This window comes from Emydura macquarii, unplaced genomic scaffold, assembly GCF_026122565.2.
Source record: "Emydura macquarii macquarii isolate MOO-44397 ecotype Brisbane River unplaced genomic scaffold, CSIRO-AGI_Emac_v2 contig_1477, whole genome shotgun sequence".
Classification (NCBI taxonomy): domain Eukaryota; kingdom Metazoa; phylum Chordata; order Testudines; family Chelidae; genus Emydura; species Emydura macquarii.
Genome location: NW_027131614.1, coordinates 10,280,229 through 10,294,005, shown reverse-complemented (window position 1 = coordinate 10,294,005; position 13,777 = coordinate 10,280,229). Strand labels below are relative to the sequence as shown.

The following is a 13,777-nucleotide window of genomic DNA, read 5'->3' as shown; positions in this document are numbered from 1 at the left end:
AGGAGGTCTGTTAGGGAAGGAAAGAAGTGTTCTATGCTGCAGTCATCAAGCTTTATTCTAGTGCTACTAGTAAATGCGTACATATAGTTTTATGTCTAAATTTTAAGGAGGTCAATGGTTTGGGTTTTAGTGTTATATTCAGTAAGCTTGCTTTCTAGCATTTGATAAAGAATTATTACACAGTGCAGTTTCCGTTCTAGAATTTGGAAAAGAATTATTACCAAATGCTAAAAAGAAACTTGCCAAACATAACAGCTTTTTAAAAAAAGAACATGCAATTCAAACAGAAACCTACTAGCAGCTTTGAAAACAATTAAAGCTATTGCTTGGGGTGGACAGCCCATCCGTTCCAACATAGGAACTCTGCAGCTGCAGGTTTGATAGTCTCTCTCAAGCAGCCCTAGGGACTCCAATCTAATGGATTAGACAGGGGCCCAGATCTGCGAGATGTAATGTACTCACATACTATATAAATATCTCAGGAGTCAAATGCACACCAGCAGGGATGGTGACATGAATCTGAATCAATAAATTTTGGATCTGCATCAGACATTCCTGTGCAAGTGTGGTCTAAGAGTGAAATTTCCCACATAACAGCCAGTTTTGGAGTGTACCATGTGAATAGGTGTCTGCTTTTGCACACACACCCTCACCCAGAAAGAACAACCAACCCTCTCTCCATCACAACAGGTGGACACTGTTCACTGTGTCTGGATCTGTGGCTGGGGTGAGTTTTTTGGCAGGAAGACTTCTGTATTTATTTTTGTTTGTATGTCTAGCTTGAATTTTTAAATATATGGCAGGAGTTCCTACAGTCCTAGACAGGAACTTCTATAGATCTAAATAAAATAAAATATACATCCTGCAAAAATCTAGTGCACTATGTGAAATCATCACTGCTATAGTGATTAGCATTTCCAGTGTGAAAGCAGGCTAGAAAGAAAGGCTCCTACAGAGGACATGCAAGGAGTATCCCTCTTATTCCCAATGCAAGATCTGGCCATTCAAAGAGTCTGTATCCAGGTCTCTCCTGAGTAACTCTATAAAACATTACATGTCTCATCAAGAATAAATATTATAAATCCTATTGTCCTAATTTTTAACATTTCATACTTCTGGAATGACCAAATGGGTAATGTTTTCCTTTCACTGTTTTACAATACCAAGTATGAGAACACAACAGAATACAAACTGCTTACCCAAAATGTGACAGAGATAGAAAGTGATACACCAAAACCTATTTAAAAATAAATAAGTGAATTACAAAGCAGGAGGTCCTCTGCATATATTGCACAGAGGCAAACTAAACACTCAGGTAAAAGCATCTGTGAGGGTTGCTCCAGACCACACGAGGTAAAAAATGTATTTCCTTGTGCCCATATATTATTTAGATTCTGTAGTAAAAGGAGCCCACGGATAAACATTTCCAACATGGATTTAAGCCTGGTGCCTCTTACTATTGTGAAGAATACCAACAAACTTGGATGCCTGTAAATCCAATTAGCATTTATGAGAGGGATGAATTTCAAAGGCATAAAATGGCAGGTAGGTGCCTAATTACTATTTGTGCCTTTGAAAAATCTCACCCCATATGCCTAAATTTGCTGCACACATATATAACTCCTGATTGTCAAAATTTGGCTCTTTCAGCACTGCTTTATACTCTAGCCTGCTAGAACAATCAATCACTACTAAGGCTAAAATACTTCACTCTAATAACATCAGTCAGTTTAAAAGTTGACTGGAAAGCACATCATTACTTAGGTTCATATACAGCCCAATTCACATGAATCTTCCGTTGAGATTAATGGAAGTTGCATGCGTGGAACAGTATATGGCTCAAACTCAGTTCATCATGATACTTGAGTCAATACCACAATAACTGCAAATCATGAATTCAAATAAATATTGTAATTAGTACAATCTGTGATCAATTTTAACTTTAAAACAGGAGGAGAAAAATCAATTAAAAAATTAGAGTACTTTTGATGGAACACAAATGAGATGGCCACTGCCTAGGGGAAACCAGTTTGCCACAGATTGTCTGCAAGAGGTGGAGTTGAAACAATGGAAAATCCTCAACAGAAAAGAAGGAACAGAAATGAGAGGTATCAGGAGCTGTTATTAAAGAGAAACACACACACTGAGCAAAGGGAAAACTTTTCACCACCAAACCAGAACAAGCTAAAGGGAGCTTGTTGCAGGACTTGAAAGAGAGTCTGCGACCAAGAAGAACAGATTGAGCCAGAAAAGTGGGGTTCAGGAGAAGAAACCTGGATCCCCTGAAAGCAGAGACCAAATCCCAGGAAATACTCAAGCATGGTGAGAGCTCAGAGGAAGGGAATTGTGTACAGGTGTAATTATTTTCCCTAGATCTGCGTATCTCTTGTGCTTTGTCACTGAGTAAAGTATAATAGGTTTAGAAATTCCTCTGCAAAGTCTCTGTGTTACTTGTTTCAATCATCACATATCCATGAAGAGTTAAACTATAAACCCAAGTATCCACAAGGGTGGAGCTCTGGGAAAGTTGTGCTTGAGCATCTGGGGGGTCTTAGTGGAGAGGGTCAACAGTGGTCCTGGGGGGTCTAGGACAGCTATACTACAGAATCCCATTCCCTAAAATGGCTCCAGAGCCTGTGACTAGAGCCTACCGAGACACAGGGGCGCTTAGAAGCACACAGATCCAAACACATCAGTCTCGCGAGCGTCCAGGAGAGGGAAATCGGCCAGCACTGTGAAAATATCCTTCTAGAATTGTTTGCAAAAATCTCCATGCTATAACAATATTAGAACAAGTATTAGATAATTCTCATTCTACATTTTTGAAACAATGACCCTTGTGAAAGAAATTCATTTTTCAGTTGTAGGACAAGCTCATGTCATATGGGCTGGCAATACCAGAAACAAATTAATAGTGTTTCCTAATCTCTATGTGGCACTATATTTTGAATGTTAAAAATTTTTCTTAAATGTAAGTATCACATATGTACTTTTGGGGGTTTTTTTGGTTTGGAATGAAATTTCTAAATGTGTTTTGGGGCTAAACATTAGTTTAAGAAAATGTTACTGTGAACAGAGACCCTTTGCTGGTTCACTGCTGTCTGTCAGCAACTTGTCAGACCTAACAAACTCACTACATGCCTAATCTTGCTGTCATGGGATTTATCTAAAAAGTATGTCTATAAGGTATATACTGAAAGCTTATTACACACTGGCCATTAACATCATTGTGAAATGTATGCATTAACACTATATGAGGAACTATTGATACTTAGTAATATTATGCTTTAAATCAGTGGTTCCCAACCTGTGGCCTGGGGGCCAAAAGTGGCCCACGGAGTCTTTCAAAGTGGCCCACCATTCCCCTCCCGCTGGCTGCAGAAGGGAGCCACTGCCTAAGATCCCAGGAGGAGTTTACTGCCACAAGACCGGCACAGGCTACTTGGTGCAGTCAAGGGAACAGGAAATCAACGCTCCCCTCCCCCTGGCTTTAGCAGGGAACACAGCAAAGTGCTCCGTCTGGGTCCAGAGGTGCTGGGGTCCCTGTTGGAGCCAGAGGGAGGGGAGATCAGTGCTCCACCCCTCTCCTGACTCCAGCAGAGAGCAAAGTGCTCTGCCTAGGTCCTTAGGTGCTGGGGTCTCTGCTGGAGGCAGAGGGAGGGGAGCACTGATCTCCTGTCCCCCTGGCTGCAGAAGGGAGCCGCTGCCTAGGGAGCCAGGGGGACAGCACAGGGCTACAGGACGCATGCAGTTTCCCTGCTGCAGCCAGGGGTACGGGAGACCTTCCATCTGGCTGCAGTGGGGGGTAGGAACGGCTGCTGGTGGAGTAGCCAGGACCCACCATGCTTGAGGAGGGGCAGAACTCTCAAAAAAAAATAGTGCCTTCCGCTTTGGCCTGCACTTTGCAGGCCACACACCATGACTTAGCTGCCAGGCGCTGTGCTTCAGTGTGTCGTGACAGTCACTCATCTACATTAGTGCTTTGTCTGTAAGTGTGTGACATACTGTGAGTAATTTGTAAGTGTAAAATAGTGAATGTAAAAATGAACACAGTAGCATCAAAATGTTTAATTAAATATGCAGTGATTTTTGTCCTTCATGATGTACCTCAATATATTTTTTATGAGTTGATAGACTGGTGGCCCTTCAGGGTTGTAAAAATTATATTTGTGGCTCTCGAGTCAAAAAGGTTGGGAACCACTGCTTTAAAGTCTGTAACCAAACAAAGGGAGAAATAAGATTTTCTTCCAGACAGGAGGGAAAGTAGTTCTCTCCTTGTCTATAACGGAAATTGAGCAGACAGTGGGAGACTATATTTGCATAATGAGTCAACAAGAAAGGCAAATTAACAAGAGAATGGGAAAAGGAGACCTGGTATCTGCACCACAACCACCACAGCAGGAGAGAAGAACTTGAATTGGGGGTACATGTCTAAAGAACACATTTCAAGCTTTTCTGGTCTGTAAGAAGTAGGGGAAGGAATCTTTGTTTATCCATCACTGATGGAACAAATATGTCAGTGCTGTTTGCATCCATGAACAGTGGATCCCCATCCACATGGGCCCATGGCGCTTAGCGTTAGAAATGGCTGTAGGTGAGAAAAACTGCTTTAGACAAAGACTGTAGCCTGCCAATGTTATACATGATCTCTTCAATGCATGTAATTCTTTGTTTTTATTTGTAACCAATTTTGTTGTTATCTTTGCGTAGTATCTCTTAAATCTCTGTTCTTTATGTAAAACCAAGAATATGTATGTTAATAAATTCATTTAAGTGCTGTAACATTAAAGTAAAGCGTGCATCCTTAGCCTAACTAACTGGCTGGTGTGTATACTCTCTCTTTGGAGACAGCAGACTTCGTAATATCTATGAGCGTCCAGAGACAGGGGCCGGATACTGTAGAGGAACCCTCTTCATGGTTTCTCTCAAAGGTTGGGGTGCACTTGTTAACCTGCAAAACAAGGATAGGACGGACAAAGTCCTGAGGAGAGTGCTTGCATGGTTGAAAGGCTGATGTTGCACTGGAGTTGATGCCCAACTACCAGGACAGACTCCCTCCCACTCAGGCCCACCAACAGGGCGGAAGAAGTGGGAGTGAAAAGGGGGCAATTGTCCAAGGGCCTGGCAATTTAAAAAGGCCCGGGTACATAGGAGGATAGATACGTATTCTATTCTTCTCCACACCTGCTCTCCCCATGAGACCCCTGCCACTCGCACTCTCCTGCCCTCCCCTGAGCCATTATGTATTATGCTGAGGAGGCGGTATCTGCTACTCAAGTTCCCAGGTTCATCAGTAATTTCACTGGGCACCCCTCAAAGGTGTCACAGCTACAAAGTGGTTAGTAAATGTTATGAAACTAATGAATGAAAAGTTTGAAAACACAAAATATAAAATGCAGCTAGAACATTTACCTAACCAGTGAGCAAATGAAAGTGTAAGCTACCTTAGAAGTAAACTTCAATTTTACAATTACATATTGACTTTCCAAACTACATCTGTTTGCTTTCATCCAGTATCAAAATGTAATAGCTATACATCTGTTTTAGAAAGCCTTTTTTGCATTTGTTTTAAGTGCAGTTTAAAGGTAATGGCATTGGTTGATTTTACGTGGCCAGGTTGTTTTTGTAAAGAAGGTTATGAAATACTTCCAAAGTTGCTGCCTGGAAGTCAGATACTTAAGATATCTTATAACACACAATATATACTGTTTTTGCACATCTTAGCCTAAAGTAGTAAAGCTTTGCTAACATTCAGGCACCTATAATTAACACAAAAGTCGCATTTAAAAGTATTATAGCTACCTATGCTACCTAAAAATTTGCTAATCTCAATTCTCTTTCTTATTAACTTTCATCGTCATTGCTCAAGGTATTTACTGGCTTTGACAAGAATAAGAAAGGTAAATAATAGAATGAATTTGCATGTATTATGTTGGCACATAACAAATACCTTTGCTTTCATAACATTGCATCTTGGAAGTTAAGAGATGTCTTATTCATGTAGATCCAAATACCCCCCTACTGTACAAAAAAATTAAGATTCAACTCATTAGCAAGCACAGAAGTTTCAAGCAACCTCCTACTGCTTCCATGCACCAGACCAGTTGCCTAAAGTGGTAGCAGGTGTGACTTGATATAGAAACAGCTGCAGGGAAAGAATACAGAAACAGCTCAGAGCCAGAGAAGCCTTTTAAGGTCTGGGAAGCGCACAGCTGCAGCTTCCCCTGATTTTGAGGACTTTACCCCACCATTAATCTCTGTTTTCATTTAAAAACAAAAGTTAGTTTCTAGCTCTCTTCATTATGAAGATGGCTTATATTTTTTATGTTATCCCTAGAATTGTAAATTTGTTTCAGTAATTTTTCTAACAATCCATGGATCATTCATGAGTCCCCCTATAAACCTCCAAGGGCCAGCTTTTAGGGCTTCTCCAACCCACAAATATAGGATGCTGAGGTCTGGTCAGACTCATGTTAGCACACAATTATTGCTACTAGCAGTAAGTGCATATTTTCTCTCATGGGCACCTCCGCTGAGCGGTCACATGGAAGGACAACTTCAGAGAATACAATAATCTAGTGAGCTAAAACACAGAGGGAAGAACCTGGAAATGCATGGGCTGAAAGCCTGGCCCTACTGAAGTCAGTGGCAAAAAGACCCATAGATTAAACTTGGCTGTGCCACTGATCCTCTCTGCAACCTTCATCAAATCACTTAAGCCTTCTGCCTTACTTTCCTTGTAAAATGAAGATAATTTTACAATCGATGGAGATAGACCATGGATTCATGTCAATGTTTGTTGAATGACATAGAAGACCGAAGTATTGCTATGAAAGACTGAGTGAGAGAAGATATGCCACTTTTACAAAGAAAGATAAACATAAGGTGAAAAGAAAGGTAAAAGGAAACAGACATTTGAGAAATCAATCATCTGAAGACTAATGGATTACACATAAAAGGACAGAAAGAGGTAACAAAGCAGTGAAGGAAGGAAATATGAAAAAAATGCAAACCTCTTAGATACATTAACTTTAATGTCTTCATTTTACATCACTAGCAGGTGTCCCACCTCTCCAAGTCTAGGGGGAAGAGATGGGATTGCTATTTTGAACAGTAACATAGCTGGCGTCTCTAAATTCTGTAATTATATAAACATAATAAAGGTCAGGAGAAAATAACCTGGAATTCACCTGAATGCCCAGATTCGTGGGACCTGGACAGCCGGGTTATTTGAAGAACTGTCCATTGCACAGTTTTGTGGTACTGGCAGAGGCTGGTTCCTCCTCCTTTTATCGAAAATGAGTGCATAAAGATAGGAGGCGGCACAGAATCAAGTAAATGACTTTTACTCCAAAAACCTACAGACACCCCCAGAGTAGTGGTCTGATCACTAGGGACAGAGAGAACTTAAATTGTTTTATGATTCTGCTCAAAAATACGAAGGGCAGCTCCATACAGAGGGCAGACCTACTTTCACATCTTCCGTGCCTCCGCTTCACTAGATTGGCAGTCATTTAACTCAAGGTTTAAAATTAAAAAAAAAAAAAAACAAACACACAATTAACTTGAGGTAGCTAACCTGTTTGTAGAGTCTAATCTGGAGACACCACAAATGTTTGTTCTAGCTATAAGCATTTGTAGTTATCCTAGAGGTCAGTTTAGGGTAAATTGCAAATGTTAGAAGCCTGGAACAAACTAGTGTGCAGACTAGCCTTTACAAATGTGCTAGCAACCTTAAGTTAACCAGCAATCTTAACTGAACGTAAAAACTCTACCGGAGAAATACCCATACGTTGCACCTCTCACCCTCAATCTGGTACAGACATCATCTGGCAGGGAATGTGCAAGGGAGCAATAACTATATGAGCATAATAATATTCAGTATAGTTGTAGGCAACATAGCATTAATCTGCCGGTTTTTTGCAACGATCATTGGTTTTCAATAAATCATCTTCTCTCTTTGGTGGGAGGAAAACCATACTTCGTACCTTTGGGTGGCTGACTCTTCCCCAGCTAGGGAAGACCATAGACCCACTGAAACAAAAGCAATGATACTGTGGAAGTCTTGCACTATTGCTACTGTACAGTGCTGCTCCTATACTGAGCATTATGCATAAGCATATGTAACCATGCAAGGGATTTTCTACCTGTGTTTTAAGAAAGTTAATACAAATTGCTCTTCCATGCAATGTAACAGAAGGGAACATATATTCCTAAAAGTCTAGAAAGAAAACAAATCTGATCCTAATGTTACTTAATTTAATAAAACTCTACTCTTTGTTTTTGTTATTACAAATATCATTTCACACGCAAAGTAAGTACAGCCTGCACAATTACAATTTTTGAAGAGGAGAGGCAGTTAAGCCAAAAGAAGTGATTCTCAACTTGTCTTGGACCTACAATCAACAAAATGGAAAAAAATAATCATCCTGTAACCAATTATAATGCTATTTTAAGATTTGGGTCATAGAAAGACATAATAGACAGATTTTGGGTGCTGGGGCTCCTGTGGGTAGGGTCAGCAAGAAGAATGTGTAGGCATGAAGCTTCCCTTGCCTCAAAGCTGAGCATCATGAAGGATGAGAAGGAAGAGCCAATGGGCTGGAGCTTGAGGACAGGAAAGAGCAGAGTGGAAGCCAGACTTCAGAATGAGCACGTCGCTCTTTCCCTGCCCACCCTGATTGCTGGCAGCCACAGGGTATTACTGATTTTCCTCTTCTCCCTGCCAGGGGAAGTGGCCCATTTTTGAGTCATGCCCCCATGGGTTGAGGAATACTAGTTTAGAGAAATAAAATGACTAGCAACAGTGAGGAGCTCCTAAGATTTAATCCTAGCACTGACAATGTCTCACCCTGTGACTCTGGAGAAATCACTTTACTCTGTTTTCTCCTCAGTAAAACAGGGATGATACCCTGCCACAGTGGGCCGATGTGAAGATTAGTTATGCAATACATGTGCTGTGCTTTAAGTGTTCAGAGTGAGACCACTACACTCAGAAAAGGGTTGAAGAGAAATATCCTAATGCTTCTATGCCTTACTGCACAGCCACACATTATTTTGTACTTTGCTCCTAACAAACACACATCCAAGCAATTCCAAAGCCAAAGGGGCCTTTCTCTGCCCCCTTCCTCCCCAGTCATTGCCTACACTGCTAAAATACACCCACGAAGACATTCACAGCGAGCCAGTGACATTCAGCTTATATTTAAATACTTCAGATAATAAGCCTCACACCCAGGTGCCTTACCCTCTAAAGCCGGCCTGGTTATCTAACCCAGCGGCATGATGCAGTCCTTAGACCCGCAGGGCACTTCCCCAGGAGCAACCATGGACGGGCAGCGCAAGTGTCGGCACCGCCTGGGGCTCACACCCCACCCACTGTAGTGCCTGCCACCCCCCATGACCTCTGTTGTATGTCTGCGAATTTCCTTCGCTTAACTATAGCGTTGGAGGCAGAAATTCTGCATTTCAACCCACCCTCCAAACCCCTCCCGCAAATCCTGCGCACGGGGAGACGGCTCGCAGCCAGCAGATACCCGGGCCGGCCGGCCCTTGAGATTTGCAGCAGTCTCCGGGCTGCTGCTTACGATTTCCTAAGGTCTGATCTTCCGTGCAAATAAAACAAGCCGGCTCCCCGCAGAGCCCGAGCACTTACCCGCCCCGGACCCCACAGGGCAGCCCCAGCCCCCCCGTGCCAAGCAACGCCCACACCCCGCATGCATCCTCCCGGGGCCAGGCAGGGGCACCTGAACGCCTACAGTCCCCGGGCGGGCCATGCGCAGCCCTCACCCGCCCGCCACAGCAGGGCCACGACGCGCCCCGCGCCGCAGGCGGGTGGAGGGGGAGGGGGCAGCAGGGCGGGCAGCGCGAATGAGCGGACTCACTTCGGACTGGAAGGCGGCGCGGCGCTCCCCCAGCAGACGCCGGGCGGGCAAGTTCTCGCAGCCCGGCAACGCTCGGGGACACCAGCCGGTGGGTGCCCGCTTCCCAATGCCCGGCCCCTCCTCGAGGAAGGAGTGCAGCAGGGCGCCTCCCTCCACCTGAGCAGCCCCGGCTCCTGCCTGCCTGCCTGCCTCCCTCTCTCTCCGCCTCGCTCACGCAGCGCGCCTGCCCGGGCCCGGCCCCGGACTGGAGCCGCTGGAGCAGCCGGTCCGCCCACGCCGCGGCCTGAGGGGCGCAGGCTAGAGGAGCCGCGCTCGCCCTGCTCCCGCTGAAATTGCGAGGCTGCCCTTCAGTGGGAGCGCGTGGCTGGGGCCCTGTTCTCTCAGCCGCGCCCCTTGGGCTGCCTGAAAGACAGTGCTGCCCTTGGCCCATTGGGTCCGTAAGAGCCAGGGATCCTGAGGTCATCATTTTAGGCACGGTAAGGGCTGAGTAGCTACTGAGCGCCGGGTTAGGTCTTGTCCTAAAGGGACACGATGGGGTTTGAAAGCACAGGCCCACCTGCCCCCTCTTCCACCTCTGGGCTAGGGTGACCAAATAGTGCAAGTGTGAAAAATAGGGATGGGGGTGCCTGTAAAAGACAAAGTCCTGACTATCAGGACTGTCCCTATAAAAATCAGGTCATCTGGTCACTCCACCACCACCTCTGCATTGTCTTCAGAATCTCCCAGCCCTGCTTCCTCTTCTTCAGACCCACACCTGGCAGGGGTGGGCGGCAGGGCGGGACACTCTCCAGCCTGTGCTCCCTTCCACCTGTGCATCGTAAATCAATCCTGACTCCATCAGCAGTATTTCATCTCAATGGCCTGTCTACTCAGTGAAATCTATCTCTTCTCCTGGAGAGAGGCAGGGAGCAAGGGTAACCTAGGAGTAGTGCTATGCAGGGAGTCATGCTCCTGTGGAATTATGGCATAAATCCAGAGAGCTGCATAGAGTTACCAGGCCTTCTCCATGTGGACTCCAAACTATCTGCTAGTTCAGAGAGCCGTCTGTCTGCTTGTGAACATCATCCCTTCCAAATCTAATAAAGAAGAAACTCCATGGGTTATATTCTTCACTGTCTTGCCCCTTGAATAGTCATGATATCTGTGCAAAGTGGGTATAAACTGCAATCAAATCAGAATTCGCTGCTCACTCACACTGGTGGTGGAATAATGCACTTTTACAAGGTGCCATGCCATTCATCGCCTGTGAATCTTAAGTCAGACAGCTTCCTGTTCTATACCGTAAGTTTGTCCAGTGTAAAAGCATAGACCCAATTCTGTTTGCTTCACCTATGTTCCACTCTTCTGCATGAGACTAAGTGATTGCAGGATTATGGTCCAAATTTTATCTTTCCTTTTTACCCACACGTATATGCACAAACTAAGGGGAGCCATCACAAACTAATTTTTCCCTCTTCATATTTCCACACTTAATTAATTTCAGACACATTCTTCCTCCTCCCATACATAGTCCTAGAAACCTCCTCTTCCAGCGCTATACTGTCCCCTTCTTTCTGTTGATTATAAAGTTTATCCATTCCCCAAAGATATAAAACATATCTAACTTTTGACAAATTAAGGCCCAGATCCTACAACATATACTTGTCTCAATAAAATCATGGGGCTACTTGCATGCTTAGGGTTCAGCATAAATATTTGTAGAATTGGACCTAAAATAGTACTAAACCAACAATGAGCAATCGGGCATCCATTTCTCTTCAAAGATCCAAAGCCAAGTATATTTTATTTTCCCTTTTGCAGGTTTTACTGATTATTGCCTCCAATTTCTCCTTCACCAGTTTAATAATCATTCATATAAACTCAAAAAAGGGTGAACTGCTTTTTGTCAAACTTGGCACATACACACAAACAAATTTACTCTCAAATTGAGATAGAGGGTGGAAAATGTTAACCTAAATTAATAACTTTCTCATACTTTGGACTGGTTGAATACAGGTGTTTATATATAGAAATCTCTTCTCAATCTTAATGAGAGAGTTCCTGTTTGTTTCAATATTTTAAACATCTTGAGCTTAATCCTGCTTCCACTGAAATCACTATCAAAACTAATGTTGATCTCAATAGGAGTGAAATCAGGCCAATAAAACTGAATTTACACTACCCTCAAATGAGCACTAATCTGCAACTGAAGTACAGGAAGTCAACTTCACGTATATAAGGGCAGAATTTTGGCTGTATAATGTAACAGTGTGGCTCACCCCTTAAGGGCTGGGGCTAGCTAACCCTGATTACAGACTGAGGCACGCCTGGGTTGGATCCGGTACTTGCTACAAAGGGTAGCAGGCGGCTATGCTAAAAGAAGAAGTTGTGGTAATGTCTGTAGAGTGTGAGGAAAGTCTCATAGGGAATACCCTGATACTAAGAGAGTTGTCAAAAGTAGGGAGACCTGGGAGAGACTGTGATCAAGCAGGGGGAAGGACTTAAAAGCTCTTTGAGTAGGAAGGCCTGGGAAGAGGAAAAGAAATCTTGTGTTGTATGGATTTTGAGTTCTATTTGCAGGTTTTTTTATATTAATAAAACCCAGTCCCCAAACAGTAGGCTCTTTGACCAAGAAAAAGCCTCTGTGAAGTCTTAGTTCCCCAAGAGAGGAAACTGAGCCAGGCTGCCTGTTTTATGATCCTGGGACATAAGGGAGGTAATCAACTCTATTCTAGGGGCAAATTCAGAGGTGTAGAAGCTCTACAAGGCGTAGAATGGAGAAAAGCAAGGTAACATCAGCAAAAATTCTCTGGAAGAAAACAGAAGCAGGACCTCAGCAACATGATCATTCCAGCTACAGAGACCACATAAGCTTGTCTCCTTGAGTTCCGCATTGTGCAGAATGTCTTTGTCAAGATTTCACAGCTATTGAAATGAAAATATATTCAGTAGCGGTTTCCAATCTATATGGAAAACCTTTCACCAAAGGGAGGGAGTGAGGGGAGGCCCTGCCGACATGCAGCATGGAGGGTAAGAGGAATGCAACGCTGAAGAGTGCTGGCTGTCAGAGGGAAACATGAAGTTGGGAAGGACTGAAGAGTGGGCCTGTTCCCTATGAGCTAATCCTGGTGAATTTACTTCACACATCTTTCCTGCTGCCTGGTCCAGGAGGTTGTAAATCTCTCCCTCCAAGAGGGGAGCAATCAGCAGAACATTCACACTCTAGGCTATCTTCAAATGTTATACAGCACATCAGTACCATGATAAAGAAATTCTTCAGGTCTGATCTTGCAGTGTTTCTGCTGACTTCCCATTACTACAGGTTTTTTCAGAGAGGGGAGGACTTGTGCCCATGTAGCAAGAAGGGTGAACTGAAGCCTGTTGTCCCTGATCTATGCATACATCATAATTACCACTGGTGGTCCACACACACAGCCCCAAATGTACTTGATATTTATGTTTAAAATAGAAGCCATATGCTCCTTATGAAGCCTAATCCTGTAAGATGTTGAGCAATATCCTCAGTGTCTACTGAAATAAATAGAAGTTGTGGATGCTCAATGTATGATGAGTTGCTGAGTTCCTTGTTGGAGCAGACCCTTTTCTGCACTGGAATTGCCACTGATTTTAAGTGGTATGTGGCCTTAATACTACTTTAAAATAGTTTAAGGCTTTTTTTAAGTGCATCTTATTAATTACTGCTAGCAATGGATCCTCTTCAACCATTGAATGCTTCAGGGCTCTAATATGTGGAAGACATCAATGCATTTGAGGGGCTGACAGCAGTTGCTAGCTAAACTGTTGCTTTCCTTATATTCTACCCCTCTTCAAAACAAGGAGCTCTCCAGAATTGTGTTTCTGGCATTTGTGATGAATGGCAGATCCTAATAAAGGGTATGGTTTGGCTAAAAATG

At 43.5% G+C, this 13,777-nt stretch overlaps 1 protein-coding gene across 2 annotated transcripts in view; it reads right to left on the bottom strand.

The window, feature by feature from the left end:
• The window catches only part of EYA1 (EYA transcriptional coactivator and phosphatase 1), a 215,895-nt gene extending 205,809 nt beyond the window's left edge, over positions 1 to 10,086 (bottom strand). For both annotated transcript variants that reach the window (XM_067553627.1, XM_067553628.1), the window contains exon 1: positions 9,885 to 10,086. The gene's annotated coding sequence lies outside the window, so the exon portion shown is untranslated. The remainder of the gene's footprint in view (positions 1 to 9,884) is intronic.
• Between the last annotated feature and the right edge of the window lie 3,691 nt (positions 10,087 to 13,777).